The sequence below is a fragment of the Eublepharis macularius genome, chromosome 5, assembly GCF_028583425.1.
Source record: "Eublepharis macularius isolate TG4126 chromosome 5, MPM_Emac_v1.0, whole genome shotgun sequence".
NCBI classification, from domain to species: domain Eukaryota; kingdom Metazoa; phylum Chordata; class Lepidosauria; order Squamata; family Eublepharidae; genus Eublepharis; species Eublepharis macularius.
This window is the reverse complement of record NC_072794.1, coordinates 150,201,254-150,223,010: the sequence shown is the minus strand read 5'-3', so window position 1 is coordinate 150,223,010 and position 21,757 is coordinate 150,201,254. Positions and strand designations below refer to the sequence as shown.

Here is a 21,757-nt window from a genome sequence, read left to right as displayed (position 1 = left end):
TTGGAAAGTGGACTTTATGACAGTCAATTAGACCCCACTGAGGTCCCTCCCCTCCTCAAACTCTGCCCTTTCCAGGTTTCATCTCCAAAATCTCCAGGACTTTTCCCACCTCGAGCTGGCAACCCTAATTACCTGTAATGTATTGTTTACCTATGAAAGATCTGGGAACTGAAGGCAAGGTTTCAGAGCAGTGTAGGCTGTCCAGGGTAGAGCACATTTCCCATTCTAACTAGAACTGTAGGTTTCTGCAGAAAGAAAGACCTGCTTTAATTGCAAAAAATACAAGCAATTCCATCAATAGCCTAAATACTCAAGAAATGGTTGGCAGCTGCATGTGAGGCAGCATAGGGGGAAACTGTCCCATCCCTTAAACAAAGGCTTCTTTACCAAGTGATGTTATTTACCTCTGCAACATGAAAAGCTTTAGTTGCCTTTCCCACATATTAGGCCTCAATTAAAGGGACAGGGCACTTTTCTTCAGGTCTGCTGTCAGACCTAATGCAGATGTTATTTCGTACAGAAGCTCAGCCAGCAGTCTTAAATGTATCACTTTTTAAGAAACCAGTTGGGCAAGAAGTTCTTCCTAGCATCTAATTGTGCATTCAGAATTCTTTCTTCGGGTTTAATGAGATTACAACATTGGTGGTTCGCTAAGGCTTCAGGAAATTGCAGACTGGCAAAGAAATTCTTCTGATTTTCCAAATTTGTGGCCTGGTGGTGCAACTTCAGCATCCAGTTGCTTTAATTCTTGCAGCTGAAGCCATCAAAAGTGCACGTTGAAAGACTTAATAATTTAAAAAACTGAATGTTATATAACTGACTAAATATATTGGTCTTATATATATGCTGGTCTGACAGTTTTACTGTTCTATCTGTTATGTTTATCTTTCCCTTTTTCCAAAGAGCTCCAGGCATACTGCTTTCCCCTCTGCATTTTTACTTTCATATCAGCCCTGCAAGTTAATCAGATAGGGAATGTATAGCTCAGTTTCTCCTAGTGACATTTTTGTGCTGACTTGGGGGTTTGAATCTGAGTTTTCCCACTTCAACACCCTCCTGTTATAATTTTGTCTTCTCTTGATTTTTGGACAAAATTCCGAGGGCTAGTTTTTGCCATATAGGGATCTGAATGCCATAGCCCAAGAAAATGAAGGAAACTGCCCTCCCACCTTTTAAAGTAACAAAAACTGTCCTTTTAAAAACAACAAAAAGAAGAGAAGCTTCCCAAAGTGATGCCGAATGCTAGCCTTCATCTCAAAAATGGCCTGTGACTTGTCAAAGCTTAAAGCTGTTTTCAAGGATTATTCTTTTATGGAATCAGTTACTCTTACATTAGTTTGGCAAATACATTCAATATTTCCTCAGAGGTTGCAAATATTAATATGAACCCTTATCAATATTTCAAATTCTCAGTCTGGCCAAATGTGTGGATACTAAAATCCGGAGATTGAAGCCATGGACAGACAAGACACATCTACAAACCTGAGAAAGGCTCCAGGTTTGCAAAGAAATCTAAAATCTTAAAAAAAAAACAGCAAAATAATAGAAGCAGCTCCTGTAGCTTTAAGAAATGAATGCCCTCTTAGTGGCCTTTGTGGGGATTGCTAGGCAGCCACAGCAGTTTTGGCAGCATTGGTTTCTGTCAGTAAAGGGGAGGGAGAGCAGGACTCTTTGCAGGGCTGTTGGGCCTTTTGAGAGAGCTCAATGGATCCAAGCCTGGGAGCAACCATTGGGTGACTTGATACCATGTAACTTGCATGACTCACTCAGGCCTGGCTGCTTGCTATTGTTCAACAGCAACTACCAAAAGCTAGCGTGGTGTGGAGGTTAGAGTTTCACACTGGGATCTGGGAGACTCAGATCTGCCATGGAAGCTCATTGGATAACTTTGGGCCAGTCACATGCTCTCAGCTTGACCTACCTCACTGGGTGGTTGTGAAGATAGGAAAATTATGTGAGCCTCTTTAGATTCCCATTTTGCAGAAAGGCAAGGTATTAATAAATAGCAATATAACCAAAGATGGGAGGGGCAAATAATAGGTATGTTGGTGGGTGGGAAGGAAGGGAAGGAAGGAAGGAAGGGGGGGCAAGAAAAGATGAAGCTATAGGAGTCTGCCAAGAGGTGGGAAGGAGGATGTCATGCAGGGAGAGGGTTACAGGCAGGGCTCATTTTGAGGGGAAACGTGCAGGAACGCAGTTCCGGTAGTTCTTCAAAAAGGTCACATGTCAGGTGACCCCGCCCACCCGATTTTTGGCCATTTTGGGCCCGTTTCAGCCTGGATTGGGCCTCTGACAGGTGGTGGATCACTCTCCTGCTCAGCAGCGGCCCAATTCTGACCATTTTGGGCCACTTTTCAGCCCCTTTTTGCCATTTTGGGCCCAATTTCAGCCCTGAATGGCCAGGATTGGGTCCAAAACAGCCAGGATTGGTGGTCAGGGGTTGTGGCATATGCAAATCAGTTATGCCAATGACACCTTTCTGGTGATGGCAAGGGGTGTGGCATAGGCTAATGAGTTATGCTGATGAGTTCCTGCAGCTCTTTTTCTACTAAATGACCCCTGGTTACAGGGAAAATTGAGTTGTCCCCTGCAAGTCCTTGTGGCTTCCCCACTGTGCATATGGGCCTAGTGGCTGCCACTGCATAACTTAGATATCATTTTCTCATATAAAGGCTGCAAAGGGAGGGAACAAGGGAAAACTGAGGATAGGGAAGATAAAGGTAGGTTGGCTGGTGGGTTGGAAGGAGAAAAGGAAAGAAGAAAAGGGAAGATGATATGGGGGCTGCCAGGGAAATAAAGGGGGAAAGGAAAATAAGATGTCCATGCAAGTCCTAGTGGATCTAGGTATACTTATTAGAGAACAGCAAAAATGTAGATATTCAGCAAGATCTACTATCTGGATAACTGATCACTATAATGCACTCACAGGTTTTTTTTGTGTGTGTGTCATTCACCCCTGCCATCTTGCTAAGTCAAAATAGGGACAGTGATTTTTCAGATATAAAGACTGGAAAACAGGAGTTATCCCTAGTAGATATGGAAAATTGCATAGCTACACTGGGTACATGGGGCCTCAAAAATATGCTGTGCCCCTTCCCTGTCATTCTTTAAAATGACGTACCTGCCCCTTTTCATTGTGGAGATATAAGGGGAAATATGCAAGCATTCTTTGTTCGAGTGCCTGGAAAATGGGGAACTGCAAGTTGGTTGGAGCTCAGTCAGTTAATCGATTACCTTTTCTCCACAAGTTCTCCTCTTAAATGTCCACAGTGATGAGAACTTGGGACACAAAACTCAAGTGAGTTTCTTACTATGTTTGGATAGCCTCCTGTGTTTCTGGTAGGAAATTTGCCTCAGGAGTCAGTGGAGGCCACCAGAGGAACAGGAACTTGGATTGCCAACTGCCTAGAGGAAATAAGTTCCTGTCTCTTTAATAGAGACAATGCCATGTTATTTGTCAGGTGATGTGATTTACATCTATATAAGTAGAGAACCGTTGTATATATACATAGTAAAATCATTCATATACAGGTATATTAGTACATTTAATCTCCATGTGTACAGAACCAAAAACCAGACACATTTAATTTCTGGTCAGTGCTCAGCACTCCATCTTGAATCTATATACTTCTGACCTGGCTCAAGGAGATTTATGGGCAAAGAAATAACTCTGATCTGGATGTGTTGCCCTTATTACATCTTATGCTGTTCTGTGGGAGGATTTCAATTAATTTACTATTTTATATTATCTCTTAGTTTCTATTTTGTGTTGGGTCATATATTTTTGATTTATTAGCTATTTATTAGCTATATTGATGGAGTATATTTATATCACTGAGGAAAGCCTTTGAATTGAAATATGTCTGGATTTGGTTCTGTATATATGGATATTAAATGTATTCATATACCTGTTTATAGACAATATACAAGGTTTTGGTACTACACTGTGGATGTTTTAAATCAAATTTTGTACTTTTTAATTGAAGAATTAAATTATATACCACAGTTTTTAATTAATTCTATGACATATTTAATTATATTCAATTTTTTTCTTTCGTCTAACCTCTTTGGTTACCCTTCTTCTGCAGAGTTTGTTGTTTTTTCTCCCCTTGTTGTCCTTATAAGTGATTTACATCCCTGCCATAAAATGTTTCACCTATCCATTTCTGTACATTAAGTCTCTAAGAACTTTTTTCTTCAGGCCTGTTGGCAACCCTAGCAAGAACACAAAACTGAATTCCCATTTTCCCTCTGCCTGGTATCTGCTTTTAATTGCAAGCCAGTTTACTGTAACTTGACTGTGTGAAATAAAATTAATCTCTGCACATGTGCAGAATACCCTGAAATTTGAGATTAAAGGACTGAAGAGGCATAATGCTCCGGTACACCTGGTGTGTATGGAAAAACTACTATTAATACAGCAATTCAATGTACTATCACCAGGTTCCACCCCATGAGATCACTAATTCCTCATCTATGACATCATTAGGCCCCACCTAACGAAACTCAGGATTGAAGAATGAGGACCTGGCAACCCAACTCATGCTTCCTCATCATAAAATTTCTGGCTGTGGGCTCACATACAGCAATAACCCACTGTTAAGTAAATTCTGTTTTAGCTGATCTAGCTCTTTGTAGTCTCTGTACCAGCAATGGTACAGATGTGTCTGCCTTCAGCCAGGCTGCACTTTCAAACTGGGAGTTTGATATTATGTCATTATTGTTTATGAATCAGGACTTCTGAAATTGTCCTGCAAATACTAAAATGTGAGCTGTGGCACCGATTCTATGATCATCCGGATAAGCCTCTTCTCCTTGTTGATTTGTTTCCTGATATTTTGATAGGTCGCCCAAAGCTGAATGAGCTCTTTTAAGTTTCATGATTTGCATTGCACCTGTGCTTCCAGGTCTCTTGTTTTTATTACAGCTGAATCTTCTTAAAAGTTTAGGATCATTGAGTGTTGTCTTTGGAACAGACTGTGGAATTTTCAGTACTCCATTTACTTGGAAGTGTGCAAATATTCTTATGCTTTGCTACTGTTTGTTCTCTTTGATTTGGAAACACAAAATGCAAGGCTTTTCTTTTCACACACACACACCCAACCTAATAAGAAAGCCAAGCCTAAAAAGTAAACAAAGCTAACTAGTTTTCAGCATACCATTACAGAGCAATCTGTTACTCAACAGCACTCCATTTAAACATGCTGTTTTTAATACGGAGACTTAGAAACATAGCCTGAATATTTGTGTATTTAATTTGTGTATTTAAGAGTGATTAGTGTGTCAAACTAGGATCTGAGGGACCCAGGTTCTTATCTTCATTCTGCCATGGGAGCTTGCTGGGTGACCTTGGACCAGTTACACCCTCTCGGCCTAGCCTACCTCACAGGGTTGTTAAGAGGATAAAATGGAGGAGAAGGAGAACAATACCAGCCACTTTGTGTTACCAACGGGTAGAAAGGTGTAGTCTAAATGAAGCTGATATAAAAAAAAGACTAATGAGAAAAGCCCAAACTGAAACATAAACAAGGCTAACTAGTTTCCAGTGTACAATTACAAGACAGACTTTCCCTCATGCCACTGTCAGTTCTGGCCTCCCTGTCAGAAATATAACCTGAACACAATTTTTAAACTCGTTCATTTAAAATATTTGTATTTTTAAGAGCTGGTGCAACTGGTGCTTAGCGACTGCTCTGGGAAATCCCCTGTTGAGCTATTTCTGTCATGAAGGGACAGTAGGCAAGTCTCAGACACCACGTCTACAATGTGAGAATAATAATACTGGCCTATTTTCCAGGACTGTTGAAAGGATTACTACAACATAACTTTATGTGGTGTGCTTATGAAGAGTGTGGTGTTCTACAAACACTAAAAAATGATCCTTTGCCTACTTTTTTCTTGTGCTCAAAATGGCTTACAATAAACACAGTAAAAATGAACTAACAAACAACAGGATTTAAGTCCAAGATTTTCAGGGTATAGGCTTTCAAGAGTCAAAACTCCCTTCTTCAGATACTTTCTTTAGCTCTGACTCTGAAAATCTTCTTAGTCTCTGAGGTACAACTGGACTCAAATCCTGCTGTTCTACCTCAAACTAACATTGTTACCTACATGAAATGACTAATGAAATGATCTAGGGTTGTCAGCTACCTGGAGGAGAACAAAAGCCCTTTCCCTTAATAGAGGGGCTTAATGGGAAATGTTATTTACCTCCATGCTGTTCTTCAGCTGGCCATTTCCATTATTTGAGCCTCTGTTAAAAGGACAGGACATTGTTCTCCCAGCCTGTTGGCATAGGGTTACCAAGTTCCCACTGGGGACAGGGAATCTCCTGCCTTCAGCAGGTCCTTTCCATCTCCTCTCAGCTGAGCAGCGAGAGAAAAACAAGCAGGGAAATGGGGGTGATGGCCAGTAACACACTGACACCACTCCCCATCCAATCTGAACTGACATCATTGTGTCCCTGGGGGTGCTCTAGCCTTCAAGTAAAACTCTATGGTTTAACCATAGGGTTTTGCTTGAAGGCTAGAATGCTCCCAGTGATGCACTTAGTCATTTCCAGTCACATGGGGAGTGACATCAGCATGTTGCTGGAGATGTCATTAAATTGCCTGTGCGCCCCCTTCCTCACTTCTTGAGTTTCTCTCTTATTGCCAGCCTTGTGGTGGCCACACTGTTTTGGCAGTCTTATTCACAGCTGAGACACACCATAGTTCAAGCATGAAGGGGGAAGGAGGAGAAAAGCATTGATGGGCTACAAAGGATCCCCCCAGAGAGATCTTCATCACATCAGTGCTTCTTTGCCAATATGACAAAGGGAAAGAGAGTGGAGGACCATCAAAGAGCAGGGCAGGAATGAGGCATAGGATGCTGTTCTCATCTGACTTCACTCCATTTGCTGCTGCTTTTAGAGTCCTGAGGTGGGGGTGGCTGGAGTGCTCCCAGAATTACAATTGATCTCCAGACTACAGAGATCAGCATGTTTAAATAAAAATGCATATCTCCTAGAGGGTTTGAGTTGAAAAAAGCAGTGTTGTATAGTGGTTAGAGTGTCAGACTAGGATCAGGGAGGCCGAGGTTCAAATCCACTTGGCCGTGGAAGTTTGCAAGATGACCTTGGGCCAGTCCCATACTCTTAGCTTAAACTACCTCACAGGGTTGTTGTGAAGATAAATTGGAGGAGAGGAGAACAGTATAAGCTGCTTTGAGTCCCCATTGTGGAGAAAGGTGGGATTATAAATGAAGTCGATAAATAAGTGCATAAAGCTTCCTCATACTGGTCTGTCAAGATCAGTATTGTTCACTCTGACTTGGGTTGTCAAATGCCTGGGGCGGGGGGGGGGAATTCCCAGCCATTTGATAGAAGCTTATTTACCAGGCAATGCTCTTCCTATCGTGAGAAACTGCAACTTCCCATTTCCACACATTAAGCTTTTGTTAAAGGGACAGGGCTTTTTTTCTCCAGGTCTGTTGGCAACCCCACTCTGACTGGAAGCAGTTTCCCAAGGCCTCAGGTAGAAGACTTTCACATCACCTTCTACCAGTTCCTTTTAACTGGAGATGCTGGGAATTGAACCTAGGGCTTTCTGTATGCCAAGCAGATGCTCTGCCACTGAGCCACAGCCCTCCTGAATGTTATGGATGGATCTATGAGGCTGTAATGGATTTGACACTGGGGGTCCTTACAGATTCTGGATATCATTTCTGCACATTTGTTCCCCTCTTCTATAAGTAATTACTCTTAATTCCGTTTCCCTCTTTACACGAAAACTTGGAATTCAAAGGCAAATATTTATTTTCAGAATTTATTATACATCTTTATACTGAAATGCCACAGGACGGAGTGATCAAGAGCTATTACAGAGCTTTAAAAAAATCAGCAACATTCTAAAAAGCTTAAAACTTCCACATTAGCAAACATTAAAACCCTGTATCAATATAAATCAACATATCACTGTATAAAATCAAACAATAGGTGGGCATGTATCAGACCAAAAGAAGCAAGCAAAAAAAGAAAAGGAGATGCAGGTTGAGTTCACCTGCCAAAGGCCAAATGAATCAATGAAGTTTTTGTTAATGGGGATGTCGACAGGTAGATCTTTTAAGGCAGAGAGTTCTGAAAGTGCGGGATGGCAACCAGGTTCTGCCGTGGCTGGAATCTGAAACAAGACCTCACCTGCTGATCTTAAATTACAGATTCAGCTGGAGCATGAACACAGCTTGCTAAGGATTCTCACACACTCCCTACATTCCTTACCCTTTTTCTTGTTCATGGGGAATGCTTCAATGCTTCCTGGTGTGGTCAAACTTCAGTTTGCTCTGTTTTCTGAATGCAGGCCTTGGTGAACTGAAGTTTGTTGCCTTCTCACAAGCTGGGCTTCCAAACCTCAGTCCAATCCCATTTTAGAATCCCAGTTTGTGGGGAGTCAACAAACTCCAATTTTCCCAGGCACCTACACTTAGACATCACAGTGAACTGGATTTTGATCAAACTAGAAAGAAAGAACTGGAGGAGGAGGAAGAGGGAGATCACACAGGCTTGGCAACAAACTGTGTTCGTGCCTAATCTCAGTAATTTATCGCAGTGTTTAATTGCAGCCTCTGTGAACTGAAGCCATCTTATTTTTTGTTTCAAATTATTATTTAATTGGGGTCTATGCGAACTTGGATTATTATTTACAGATGCAGGCTGAAAAGAGTTAAAGCATAAATGATCTCTGCTGACATTCTGAAATATGGGTTGGTATCCAAGGTACTTTTGTAGCCAAGTCTGGAAAGAAATCAGATGCAATGCTTATATGGTAAAATATCCACCCACCTGTCTTACGCTGCAATGTCTGTTTGTTCCAGTGATTTGAGTGAGCAAATAATGTGTTGATTAGAAACAAACAAGCTTCTATTTCGGGAGATGCTTGGCCCTTTCAACAGGTAAGAGTCATCCTGATTTTGTAGACTGCAAAATAGGATACTCTTAGGGAATGGCAACAATGACAAAGGAAGTTAGTTTTATCTTTAAAAAAAAAGAATATCAAATATCTCACTTTCCACTTCAGTACCTGCAAATAAGAATAGGAGTAATCTTATCCCCTTAGGAAATGCCTTCAGAAGGCCAAAGGAGGGGGGGGGAGAGAGTGCACAAACATGCAACAACTAGACGTTCCCGTAGTTTCCAAAGTTACTTTGGCTTTAAATCAGAACACTCCACAGGCAGCAGAAATATTAACTTTCTGAAGTATTTTTCAGGCAGTGCTTGGAGAACAAAGGCAAGATAGTTTCCCCATGTTATATCACATCTCTCAGCACTATGATATTTCGGTAGGAAATATTTGTTGAAACTCAAGACGGGTGAAGTCCTATTTTTGCCAAGGTCCTGACCCTAATATTTGAATTTAGGATAGACTCTGCTTGTGGGGCTCAGCAGAGATCTCACTAAGAGCTCTGCAAGACAGCTGTGATTTGGGGGAATCACTGCTTCTGTTTCAGCCTGTTCAACCCGGCTTCAGTGGCATCTAGTGTTTGAACAGCCTCAAGATGAGGCCCTCAACAATCACACAAAGAAAACAAGCACACACTTGTAACATACTTGTTCTTATTCCAACCAGTACGGCTTGAACCTTCCACATCTGTTCTGTACGGAAGGGTCAACTCTGTTATTTCTTTTGTAAAACTTTGTTGAAACTGATTTAACCATTTGATTGAAATATGTTCAAAAAACCATAGCTGTCCTGTAATCATACAACAATATTACTAGCTACCTTTCTACCTTGCGGTTTACAATATAAATAAAATAACCATAAAATGAATGAAACTGAAGTTTAAAAACACCGTTTAGGACTGCCAGTAGACACAAGGGCAAATCCACACTCACTCATCTTCCGCTTATCTTGCGCAGTTGTGGCAATTGCCTTTATTCCGCTACCAGGCTGTGCATCCTCACATCCACCCTTCCGGTGCGTCTTCATGGCGCAATCAGTTCTCCACACGCCACCGAGTACAGCGTTACGGTGGGCGGTTCTATCCTCTGCTGTCAGAATTGACAGCGCACATCACTTCCCCTTTTTTTTTTAAAAAGGGGGTCAATTATCCGGTATACTGATATCTTGAATTTGATTCCCGCACCTGCCATTCACTGGAGATGACCATTGTGGGAAATACAGGATTGCTCAGCTTAGCACCTCGCACTCTTGAAAATTGGGGAACTCAATAGGGAAACGGCCCCCATGCAACATGCGCATGCTCCGGTGACTGTTTCTTTTCCCGCACAAACCGCTGCTCACTAGGGTTGGTTTACCGGTATACCGACCATTATGCACTGTTTAAAAAAAGGGAAGAAAACAGATTTCCGCAAATATCGCGTGGTTTTGAGGGAAGGTGCAATAGTGGCGCGGTGATGGCGGGGAACACGCGGAATGGGAAAGCGTGTGAGTATCTGCGTGAATAGCGCGCCACTTGCGAAAAAGCCGCGGAATCAAATAGGTAGTGTGGATTCGGCCACAAGATTGACATTAATTAAAAGCAGTCCTAAATTAGAGTTGAAAGGGACCTTGCAATCGGTCCTAATGAAATGAAAATTAAATGATTGGTCCTTGACCAGGACTCTAGAGACCCAGCATAAAAATCTCCTGAAATGATTAAATAATAGAGTAACATGGCTTTCACTTTTGGATTTTTCTTTGGACTAATTGAAATTGTACCTCTACAAGTGCAGGGTGTGTGATATGGTAGCCTTTACGCCTCATGGTGCTTAGCTGTAGTGATCCCCAGTGTGGCACCCATGGATGTTACGGTGCCCTTCCGTAGGTATTCTAACACCAGGCACTAGGGTTCCCAGGTCCCTATACCCTCACTGTGGGAGGTGGGGGACCTGGGACTTACTGGCTGGAGCATCCTCCTGGAGAGGTGTGATGATATCACTTCCGGGAAGCGATGCCATCATGCTGGCCATAGGTGTGCTCCCGCACTTTGCACGAGGCTAATTCTTGCCTGTTTGGGGCCAAAACCGGCCACAGCAAAACTCAGGAGCACACCTGCCACTGGTGCGATGATGTTGCCATCTCCTGCCGATCACCAGCAATTGGCGGGCAACCAGGCAAACTCCTGGGAGATTGCCCACTACCAGTGGGCAACCGGTAAGCCTACCAGGCACCGGTCCCTGGTTTTATTTGCAAAATGAAGGCATGTTGCCTCTTTCTTACAAGCAGATTCTTCATGCATGTGCATTCGCTGTCACATCTGAACAGAGCCTACAGAAGGCAGTTTCATGTATTAATGGAAATGCCTTCCATTACTGGATATTTACTGCAGGATCCAAGCCAGTTTGTTTCTGGGCACAATTCAAGGTGCTGTTGTTGACCTTTAAGCCCTGTAAGGCCTGGGACAAACATACCTGAAAGACTGCTCACAAACCTACCCAACCACTATGGTCATCTAAGGAGGCTCTGCTCTGGGTGCCTCCGAGGTTTGCCAGGTCCCTGGGGATCAAACTACGGGATAGGGGAGTGGTGGGGGCAGTGGTTACTTGCCTGTGTTCACAAAGTGGGCGCACATTCACATGCCCACCTGTTGCACTGGAAAATGACATCATTTCCTGTGCAACACAGAGGCAAAGGGTCATGCCAGAGGGAAGGCCATTCTCTAAAAATTGGCCCAAAACTTACTGCTTGGGTCTGATTTCTAGAGATTCGTTCCCCAGCGAGATCCATTACTTCTGTACTGCACCAGAATTTTCTGGTGCAATGGGAAGATGAGCACTTTGCACACATGCCTCAGGCCTGCCTCATGCCTTTCCAGGTACTTTCCCCCTCTTTGGTCAGGTGAGCTGGGGGGGCAGAGGTTAGGGGTGCAGGATCCCCTTCTCTGGTGGGGGATCTGGCAAGCTTCATGCCCCCGTGTGCTGAGATTAGGTGGGTAGCAGCCCAGGAGAAGGCCTTCTCAGTCATGGCACCAAAACTCTGGAACTCTTCCCCAAAGAGACTCACCTGTCCCCTTATGATGCTGTCTTCCACCAGCAGATGAATACGTTTTTCTTTCATCTGGCATTTCCTCCGTGACCTCTCTTTCGTGTCTTATGTTTTAGGCATTGTTTTGATGTTTTTGTATGAGTATTTTAGCTTGGTATTAATTGTTTTAACAGTGTGTTTCTCATTGTTTTAATGGTTTTTAAGATGGGTTTTTATGATGCATGTTTTTAGTCTGTGAGCAGCCTTGGAGCACTCGATGAAAGCAGATGGGTGGGATATAAATTTTGTAAATCAGATGTGTTTACTCAGAAGTGAGTCCCATTGTGTTCAGTGGGATTTACTTCTGTGATGTATGCACAGGATTGTAGTCCAACTTTTTGTTTGTTTTTTTACTTTTGGTACAAAAGTACTTGTGGGGAGTGAGGAGAGATGGCATCTGTGGAGTAAGTACAATTTTTTGAACTTGGTTTTTGTCCACCATATGAGATATGTAATTAATATTTGTCACTGTAACTTGCTTATTAGCCCATGACTACTAGCCCGTGGAAGAAGAAGAACCGAAACGGGAATTGAGAACAACAGCTGATGCCCGTCGGCTAGAGTTGTCCTATTAATTTCATCTCTGGACACATGGACTGCCTTTCCCCCATTGTACACTCCCCTTTTTGAATGTATATTTATATGAATCAATGACTGTTCTCGCGACAGATGTTCTTGTTTTTGAGTAATTTATAAATCACTCAGCATAATTGTACTGTATCTTGCAGAGCATTTTGCACTATCTTGCACTTTTGCACTTTGATTGAATAATAACCTTATATATATATATCAGACTTTCCTTGCTCTCCGGTTTGTGTTTTTCTGGAATTGTTCCGGGAGCTTCCCTTTCGTTGTTGTTACCTTTAAGTAGGGACAATGGCTGATTTGGCCGAGACCTTCGCCTTCACGGCGGAAGAACGTGAACAAATATTGTCTATTAATAAGTCCCTCCTTGGTCCAACTACTTCGGTACCCCTAGAGGATTGGTCGACTTTGGAACAACTGGAAATGAGGAAATGCCGCTTGTCTCTTAATGCGGCCTCATTAACTGATTATTCATTGAATAGATTCATCCCGAGGGGCTTGCGCGTTCACAAACCCCCGGGTATGTTTAAGGATAACGCGGAATTCAAAACCCGCTGGGTAGCGATCCTTAATAGATGTGCATTTGATCTTATGTTATTGTTAATTCAAACTTCCAACTCTGAAGTGGAAAAAATTAAATTGGACATAACAAAGCTGGAGGATGATCTTAAAGCTAAAGTAACCTTGGAAGAGTTCGATCGCAAGAAGGAGGAATTGGATAAATGTATTGCGGACAGTATGGAAAAGCTTAAAACCATCAAGCTTAAAAAATTTGAGAGGGATAGGAGGGATTATACCACTGGTCGTGTTTACCAGTGGAGGGAGGAGAATAATGTTAAAACACGGAAAAAGGTGACATGGGCTAGTAATCTTCAAACGGGGTCAGAATATGAGACGACTGAACCATCTGAGACGGATACTTCAGGGGATGAGGGCACGAGTGTTAGGACTTTAAGAAATCGGGACGTACCTCGTCCACCTAGAGGGAATTTTTTAGGGTCCCGCTTCCGGAAGAACAACAGACCCCGGACCTGATATTTAATCTGTCGTCTAGAACTTTAACAAGTGTGGAAAGGGCGGTGCTAAACAGAGGGCTCGGTTTTGTGCCGGCACCACGGTACAATGCCTTCAGAACACGGGTGGATATCTTTAAATTGATTAGACTTATCAAATTAAAAAAATTTTTTGGTAGGGATAGGGACTTGGTACCCTACATGGGATTTAAAACACGCTCCACGTTTTGTCCATCCGTCTCTGATCCCTTGATCGATTCTTTTGAACAGGTAGTTCTCAGGGACATTACTAGGTTAGAGCAGAATAAAATCCACTGTAATTACAATCTAACGAAAGAAGAATGGCTGGCGCTTAAATCGTTGAGGGATGATAGTAACATCGTAATTAAGTCCGCAGACAAGGGTGGCGGCATCGTCATTCAGGATACAGCCCACTACGAACAGGAGGCTGAGCGTCAACTAAAAGTCCAAACTGATTATAAGCGGATCCCTTGTAACCCCTTAAAACAGATTCAACGCATTATTCAGATTGTAATAGAGGAGGGACTCCTTTCAAATGATATTGATCAGAAGACCTATGATGCCCTAATTAATAAAAATCCCCGCACCCCCGTTTTTTACATTTTGCCTAAACCCGGTTTTCCCCCTCCCGGTTTTCCCCCTCCCGGTTTTCCCCCTCCCGGAAGGCCAATAATCTCAGGCTCAAATTCAGTACTGGAACCAATATCTACTTATATTGATTTTTTTCTCCAGCCATTGGTTATGCGCACTGCAGCTTACCTTAAGGACACCACGTCGCTTATAACCTTATTGGAGTCTTTAACTATCCCTGAGACAGCTTATCTTATGACTCTCGACGTGAAGTCGTTATATACTTCTATCCCACATGAGGGCGCCAGAGCAGCAGTAGAAAGCGCATTATGGCTACGTGCTATACAAACTCCGTCTACTCCTTTTTTGCTCAGTCTCTTGGACATCATTTTGGAAAGGAACTATTTCAAATTCAACAATGTATATTACTACCAAACGAAAGGGGTGGCAATGGGGTGTGCTGCGGCCCCAAGCATTGCCAATCTCTTTATGTCACAACTAGAGCAGCTTTCTGTTTATTCTGAGCAGTGTCCTTTTAAGAGCTCTATTGTTTTTTATAAACGATACATAGATGACGTCATAGCCATTCTTGATTCATCCAGTGTCGCGGAGGATTTTGGCAATTGGCTAAACAACCTTGATCCCAATATTCAATTCTCATGGGAAGGAAATGAACACTGTATTCATTACCTGGATGTTGTCATTTATAAAAACACACAGAACTCCTTGGGAGTACGACCATACAAGAAAATAACGGATAGGAATTCATACTTGCATTACAACTCTTTCCACCCCAGACGTTTGAGGAATAACATCCCCATAGGCCAATTCTTTAGGATCAAAAGGAACTCGACTAACCAGCTGGATTTTATTCAGCACAGTCGGGATTTGAACCTTTGTTTTGCTGCTAGAGGCTACCCAGGACAAGTAAGGAGATCAGCTCTTAAACGGGCAGAGTCTACCCCACGAGAAACATTATTGCAACCTAGGAGCCGACAGGAGGTCACAAGAATTAAATGGTCCTTGGAATATACTTCCATGACTGGAGCCATAGATAAAATCATTAAAAAGCATTGGCATTTAGTTAGTGGGATTGTTGGGTGTGAACAGTATCCGTTAGCGGGAATTAGAAGAACCAGTAATCTTAGGGATATTCTTGTCAGGTCTGAGTATCCCAGACCCACTACTGGAGGTTCTCTCCCGAGAGGGCATTTTCCATGCGGGAGTTGCTCGGTGTGTAACTTGATGGTGGATTTAGAGAGTATTATCACCCCCCGAAGTGGACACCTGTTGAACTTTTCGACTTGTAAGTCCTCACATGTGGTCTACATCATTCAATGTGGTTGCGGTCTCAACTATGTGGGCAGCACCGCACGTCAGTTACGCATTCGGATTCAGGAACACTTGTCCAGAATCAAGAATCAAGTTAAAGAAGCCCCTTTGGTGGAACATTTTTTGTCCAATCATGATGACCCGAGGGACTTGGTGGTTTCAGTTCTAGAGGTGTTGGATATTGAGTGCAATACTAAACTTTTACAGTCCGAGAGTAAATGGATTTTTGAGCTACATAGCTTAAGTCCTTCTGGACTGAACCAATCAATTGATTATTCTTGTTTTTTGGGTTAATTTACCCTTCCAGAGCTCCTCCAGTTTTGTTGGTCTCTACAGATGTATTTTGGAATTGCTTTGAGGCGATTTTGAGTTCTCTGCATTTTTGTAAGTTTTTGGGGTATCCCTGTAATGTATAAGTACTTGCGGAATGAGCCTTCATATATATATCATGTGACCAAGGGCAGCTCCTTTAATAATGGGGTGGGTCGTTAATCTGACTATCTGTCGACTAAATTGAGCTTGGAAGTACTTGTGGGGAGTGAGGAGAGATGGCATCTGTGGAGTAAGTACAATTTTTTGAACTTGGTTTTTGTCCACCATATGAGATATGTAATTAATATTTGTCACTGTAACTTGCTTATTAGCCCATGACTACTAGCCCGTGGAAGAAGAAGAACCGAAACGGGAATTGAGAACAACAGCTGATGCCCGTCGGCTAGAGTTGTCCTATTAATTTCATCTCTGGACACATGGACTGCCTTTCCCCCATTGTACACTCCCCTTTTTGAATGTATATTTATATGAATCAATGACTGTTCTCGCGACAGATGTTCTTGTTTTTGAGTAATTTATAAATCACTCAGCATAATTGTACTGTATCTTGCAGAGCATTTTGCACTATCTTGCACTTTTGCACTTTGATTGAATAATAACCTTATATATATATATATCAGACTTTCCTTGCTCTCCGGTTTGTGTTTTTCTGGAATTGTTCCGGGAGCTTCCCTTTCGTTGTTGTTACAAATAAGAACGGCAAGAGATTGCAAAATACAATAAAGAAGAAATCTGTCTTAATTTGAATTTTCAAATACTGACCAAGATGCAATTAAACTTAATTCATGAAGAGTTTCTCTTTGTTGCTCTGCATTTGAGCCTTTGCAGAATCAAACCATTGTGTAAGAGGTTAGCTTCACTCATTAAATGGTATGCATTCTAAGGGTGTTGCAGTGTACAGTGGGGCTGCTGGCTAAAAGCTATACTTTTATTGGGATGTGTCATCCTAATCTGTAGCAGGAGAGTGACAAAGTTCAACTTCATACTCCTATTCTTGGACTGGATAGAGATCAGTATTTAACAATTGAAGTCAAACAGGCAGTGACTGTGAGCTATTTGCTACCGTGCTAAACTGCTCGGAGGGGGGTTGCATTGTTTTTCTTTATAATTTATTAAAAGCCTTTTCAGGTCATTTTCCCAAAGTGCTCAAAGAGGCTTCTGCAAAGCCAAGACCCAGTGGATTAAAAAGAGAGAATCAGATTTCTCTGTTATGAGAACAAAAATGCACAGGAAAAATAAACCACCATGGTCATCAAGAGCAACCAGTGTTTATAACACACAAGGTTGCCAACAACCTGAAAGAAAAAACACCTTGCCCCTTTAACAGAGGTTTAATGAGATGTTATTTAGCAAGTGATGTTATTTATCTTCAGCTGACCATTTCCATGCCTTAAATCTGTATTAGGGGAGGCAAAACATTTTTTCACCAAGTTGTTGGCATAGTGTCCAAACTTGCAAGTTACACATAATTCTTCTCTGGGCTAGTTTAGGTGGGTAGCTGTACTGGTCTGCAGTAGAACAGCAAGGTTTGAATCCAGTGGCACCTTAGAGACCAACAAGATTTTCAGAGTGTAAACATATCTGAAGAAGAGAACTCTGACTCTCAAAAGCTTACACTCTGAAATTCTTGTTGGTCTCTTAGGTGCCACTGAACTCAAATCTTGTTCTTTGTTGGGCTGGGAGCTAAGAAGAAGGTCAGAGAGAGGGAATTGCATATGATTGTGGACAGAACAAAGAGCCCATCCTTGTTGGGAATGGGCAGAGGAGAGAAAACAGTAATGAAAGACACACTAAAACTGACTGTTATGTGAGATTCTTTAGCTTCTGTAGAAACGAGTTTCTATCCCTTTAAGCACCTTAATATTCAGAAATAACGTAAGTGGGTGAAGCATGGAGATAGTCTCCTGTCAACAGCTGCAATGAAGCAGCTGAAAAAAATACCTACAGATAAAAAGTTGGCCACTCTAATAGGAATGTGCAATGAGGTCTTCAACATGTATACTCAGAATTGAATACTACTACTTTCACAGGGACTTACTCCCAAACAAATACATATAGTATCAAAACTGGGACAAGGGCTAAACAGGAACAAGGTAGCTCCACTCAAAAAGTGGAAGAAAAGTATCTACCATTTTAACGAGGTCCTACTGAAGGAATGAATGGATGTGGCCTGTCACTCTGGTCCTTTTCTGGCACTTGACTGGCTACCTGGAAGATAGCATCTGATTGGGTCCATAGTTTTTAATTGAAGAAAGCACAAACCAGCTTGTTAAATTCTTTAGAGAGCAAACAGCTCTCTTTGCAGTTCAGGCATCTCCTGTTGGAATTGCAGGGTAGCTCTGGGCTTGGTGGAATGAGAAGAATGAAGCCCAAGACTAGGCGAGTTCTTGAATGTGCACAATCAAGATTTCACTTTCTGGAGTTGTGGAGAGGGGAGACTTATATAGTCTTCTTTGCTTATTGAAAGGATGTTGGAAACAGAATCATGGAAGATGGGAGCCAGTTTGGTATATTGGTTAAGAGCAGCGGGGCTATAATCTGGAGAACCAAGCTTGATTCCTCCACTTGAAGCCAGCTGGGTGACCTTTGGTCAGTCACAGCTCTCCAGTAGGAGTGTGCGGGGATGGGAAGATATGGTTTTGCCACCTCGGAATTTGTGAAGCAGGAAAAAGAATCAGAAATAAGCGATTTCTGAAGCGGCAAGTCACTTCGGAAACCGTTTATTGCTCTGTTTTGGTATGCTCTGTAAAGATTTGGAGCACTCCAAAACTTCCAGTCCCACCGCATATTTCACCCGATGAGAGGGGTAGGAGGGGGTTCCCACCTCCCCCTCCCATCAGGTGAAATAAGCAGCAGCAGGACTTTCCCTACTTTAGCTGGCCAGCAGGGCGGGGGGATTGCCCTGCCGGCCAGCTGAAGTTTAAAGGGCCCTTTCCCTGCCATGCACGGAAGCCTGGAAAGGGCCCATTCCCTGCTGCTTGAGTGGCAGGGAAAGGGCTCTTTAAACTCCAGCTGGCCCATGGGGGATTTCCCCCACGGGTTGGCTGACGGGTCCTTTAAACACCAGCTAGCCCATGAGGAGATTCCCTCCCACGCAACCCAGCTGAAGGCACACCGAAAGTTCCTGCCCCACCGTTTATTTCACCCGATGGGAGGGGGAAGAGGGGGTTCCCACTTCCCCCTCCCATCAGATGAAATAGGCAGCAACAGGACTTTCCCTGCTTCAGCTTGCCAGGGGTGGATTCCCCCACTGGCCAGCTGAAGTTTAAAGGGCCTTTTCTGTGCTGCACAGGGAAGCCTGGAAAGGCTTCCCACGGGCTGGCTGAAGCAAGAAGGGGCCCTTTCCCTGCCACACAAGCAGCAGGGACAGGGCCCTTTAAATGTCAGCTGGCCACGCAAGTGGCAAGGAAAAGTCCCTTTAAATGTCAGCTGGCCCGCAGGGTGCTCCCCCTCCCCCACAGGCCGGCTGAAGGCAGGAAAGGGCCCTTTAAACTCCAGCTGGCCCATGGGGATCCTCTGCAGGTCAGGTAGAGCCAGCCAGGGTTTGAAAGCCCTGAAGCGACCTGAATCGCTTCAGGAAGATTTGATTCGGAATTTCCGAATCAGGGCCAGCATGCCGGGCCAGATTCAGAAATCCCAAATCTTTACAAATTGGGTCTGATTCAGGTATTTATCCCAAATTGGAACTCCAAATTGCACATCCCTATTCTTAAGAGCTCTCTCAGTCCCACCCACCTCACAGAGTGATTGTTGTGTGGACAATAATAACATACTTTGTAAACCATTCTCAGTGGGTGTTAAGTTCTCCTGAAGGGCGGTATATAAATCAAATGTTGTTGTTGTCCTTTAAAAGAGGAAGATTTTGTGTCTAGTTGCACCTCAGAGACCAGCTAGATTTCCAGAGTATGAGCTCTTGAGACTCTGGAGTTTCTGAAGGTTTCTGAGGTGCAGCTGGATTGGAATCCTGCTCTTGTACACCAGACCAACATGGCTACCCACCTGAAATGGTCCTTTAAAGTGGATAATGTGATGGATAATGGAAATCTCTGTGGCGGAAGGAAGTATGCCTCTGATGGTCAGCCGCTAGGAGGTAATAGCTGGGAGATTCTTTGAACACTGTTCCCATGCTTGTGGACTTTCTGAGGTAGCTGGTTGGCCTTAGTGAAAACTGAATGCTGCTGGGTTAGATGGACCATAGGCCTGAACTAGCAGGGCTCTTATGTTAGCTACTAGCAACAAAGCCCATTGTGGGAAAAAATACAGTGGGCTCTAGAAAGGGGAGGGTGGGCAGGCGGGCATTCCCTCCTCTGTCACTGATCCTAGCCAGATGAAGGCAGGGGGATGGGCATGGCCACTCCCTCTATGCCTGATCCCAACCAAGCGAAGGGGATGGGCATTGCCTCCTGCTCCACTCCTGATCTCTGCTGGGTGAAGTTGGAGGGTGGGCATTGCCACCTGATCCATGCCTGATCCCAGCCAAGTGAATGGGATTGGGCATTACCTCCTGCTTTGCGCTTGATCCTGGCCAGGTGAAGGAGGCGGGTATTGCCATGTGCTCCTCGCCTGATCCCGGCCGAGTAAAAAGGGGCAGGCATTACCACCTGCACCGCTCCTGTTCCAGGCTGGGTGAAGGGGGGGCGGGCATTTCTGTCTGCTCCATGGCTGATCCCGGCTGAATGAAGGGGGGCAGGCATTGTCAGCTTTAGAGAATGGACTCTATGGCTCTACACCCCACTGAGGTTCACCCCTTCCTAAGCTCTGCCTTCCCCAGACTCCATCTCCAAATCTCCAGAAATTTCCCAGCCTAGAGTTGGCAACCCTAATTACCAGGGCCTCTGGAAAAGGCCTCAGGAAGACAACTAACAAATAAGAAAGATATGGCATCTCAGTTATCTTTAGAAAGTTATCATCTTTCCTTGCCTGAACCCAAATTATTTAAGGTTCTAGTTGAAATACATTGACGCAGACCAGAAGACTGCAATTTTTATACTGTGATCAGTCTGCTGTTGTTTTACTCTAATCTGCTATTTATAGTTGTCTAATTAATCTTTTTATACTTGTTTATTGGAATGTGAGCTACTTAAAATAACAAAGCTAGAAAAGTGGCACATAATAATTTTATGAAACACTAATAATAATAATTTTATTAAACACTAATAATAATCTGTCTCATGCCAAATGATAGTTGCACCTTTTTTTCATGATGAGCTGAGTGCAGTGCAGTAATTTGTCCAGATGTTACCTGGGTATGCACCAAAGTGGCAGGATCTCTTTTGCCCAGGAAACATCACAGCAGGGTCACCAGCCAAAGCTCCTACCCATTGCCTCCACCTGCTTATCCAGTAGGGAGGCCCAGATAAAGAGATGGTAGTGATGACAAGAAACGTCTTTTACCGATTTTTGCTAGTGACCCAGCTGTGGCCTTTCCTGAGCAAAAAAAATCCTGCCACTGAGCTGCACGCCCTGGTAGCAACTACTGCAATGTACTGTATGTGGGGCTTCCCTTGAAGAGTGTCCAAAAATGTTGGTGCAGAAGGCTGACGGAAGTGGGTCATAGGGACCATATCACTCCAGTCTTGATCCACCTACACTAGCTAGCCAGTAACTCTATGGTAAAACCATAGAGTTTCCCCCAGAAGTGACAGAGTGGCACACATGATGTCGTATTCCCCCAAACCTCCCTAAGTGAGGGTGTTAGTCACATGGGTCGTTTATGGTATTATAGTTCCTAATTTTGGCTTCAGACTTCTCTCTGGATTGGAAGAATGCTTGTCTGGGCTCTTTTCTTTTTGGGAAGTGACAGACATAACAACAACAACAACAACAACAACATTTGATTTATATACCGCCCTCCAGGATGACAACACCCATTCAGAGAGCGGATTACAAAGCATGTTATTATCC

At 43.3% G+C, this 21,757-nt stretch overlaps 1 protein-coding gene across 1 annotated transcript in view; it reads left to right on the top strand.

Moving 5' to 3' along the window:
• The window catches only part of ATP9A (ATPase phospholipid transporting 9A (putative)), a 129,860-nt gene that overhangs the window by 16,551 nt on the left and 91,552 nt on the right, over window positions 1-21,757 (top strand). The gene's annotated exons all lie outside the window — the stretch shown is intronic.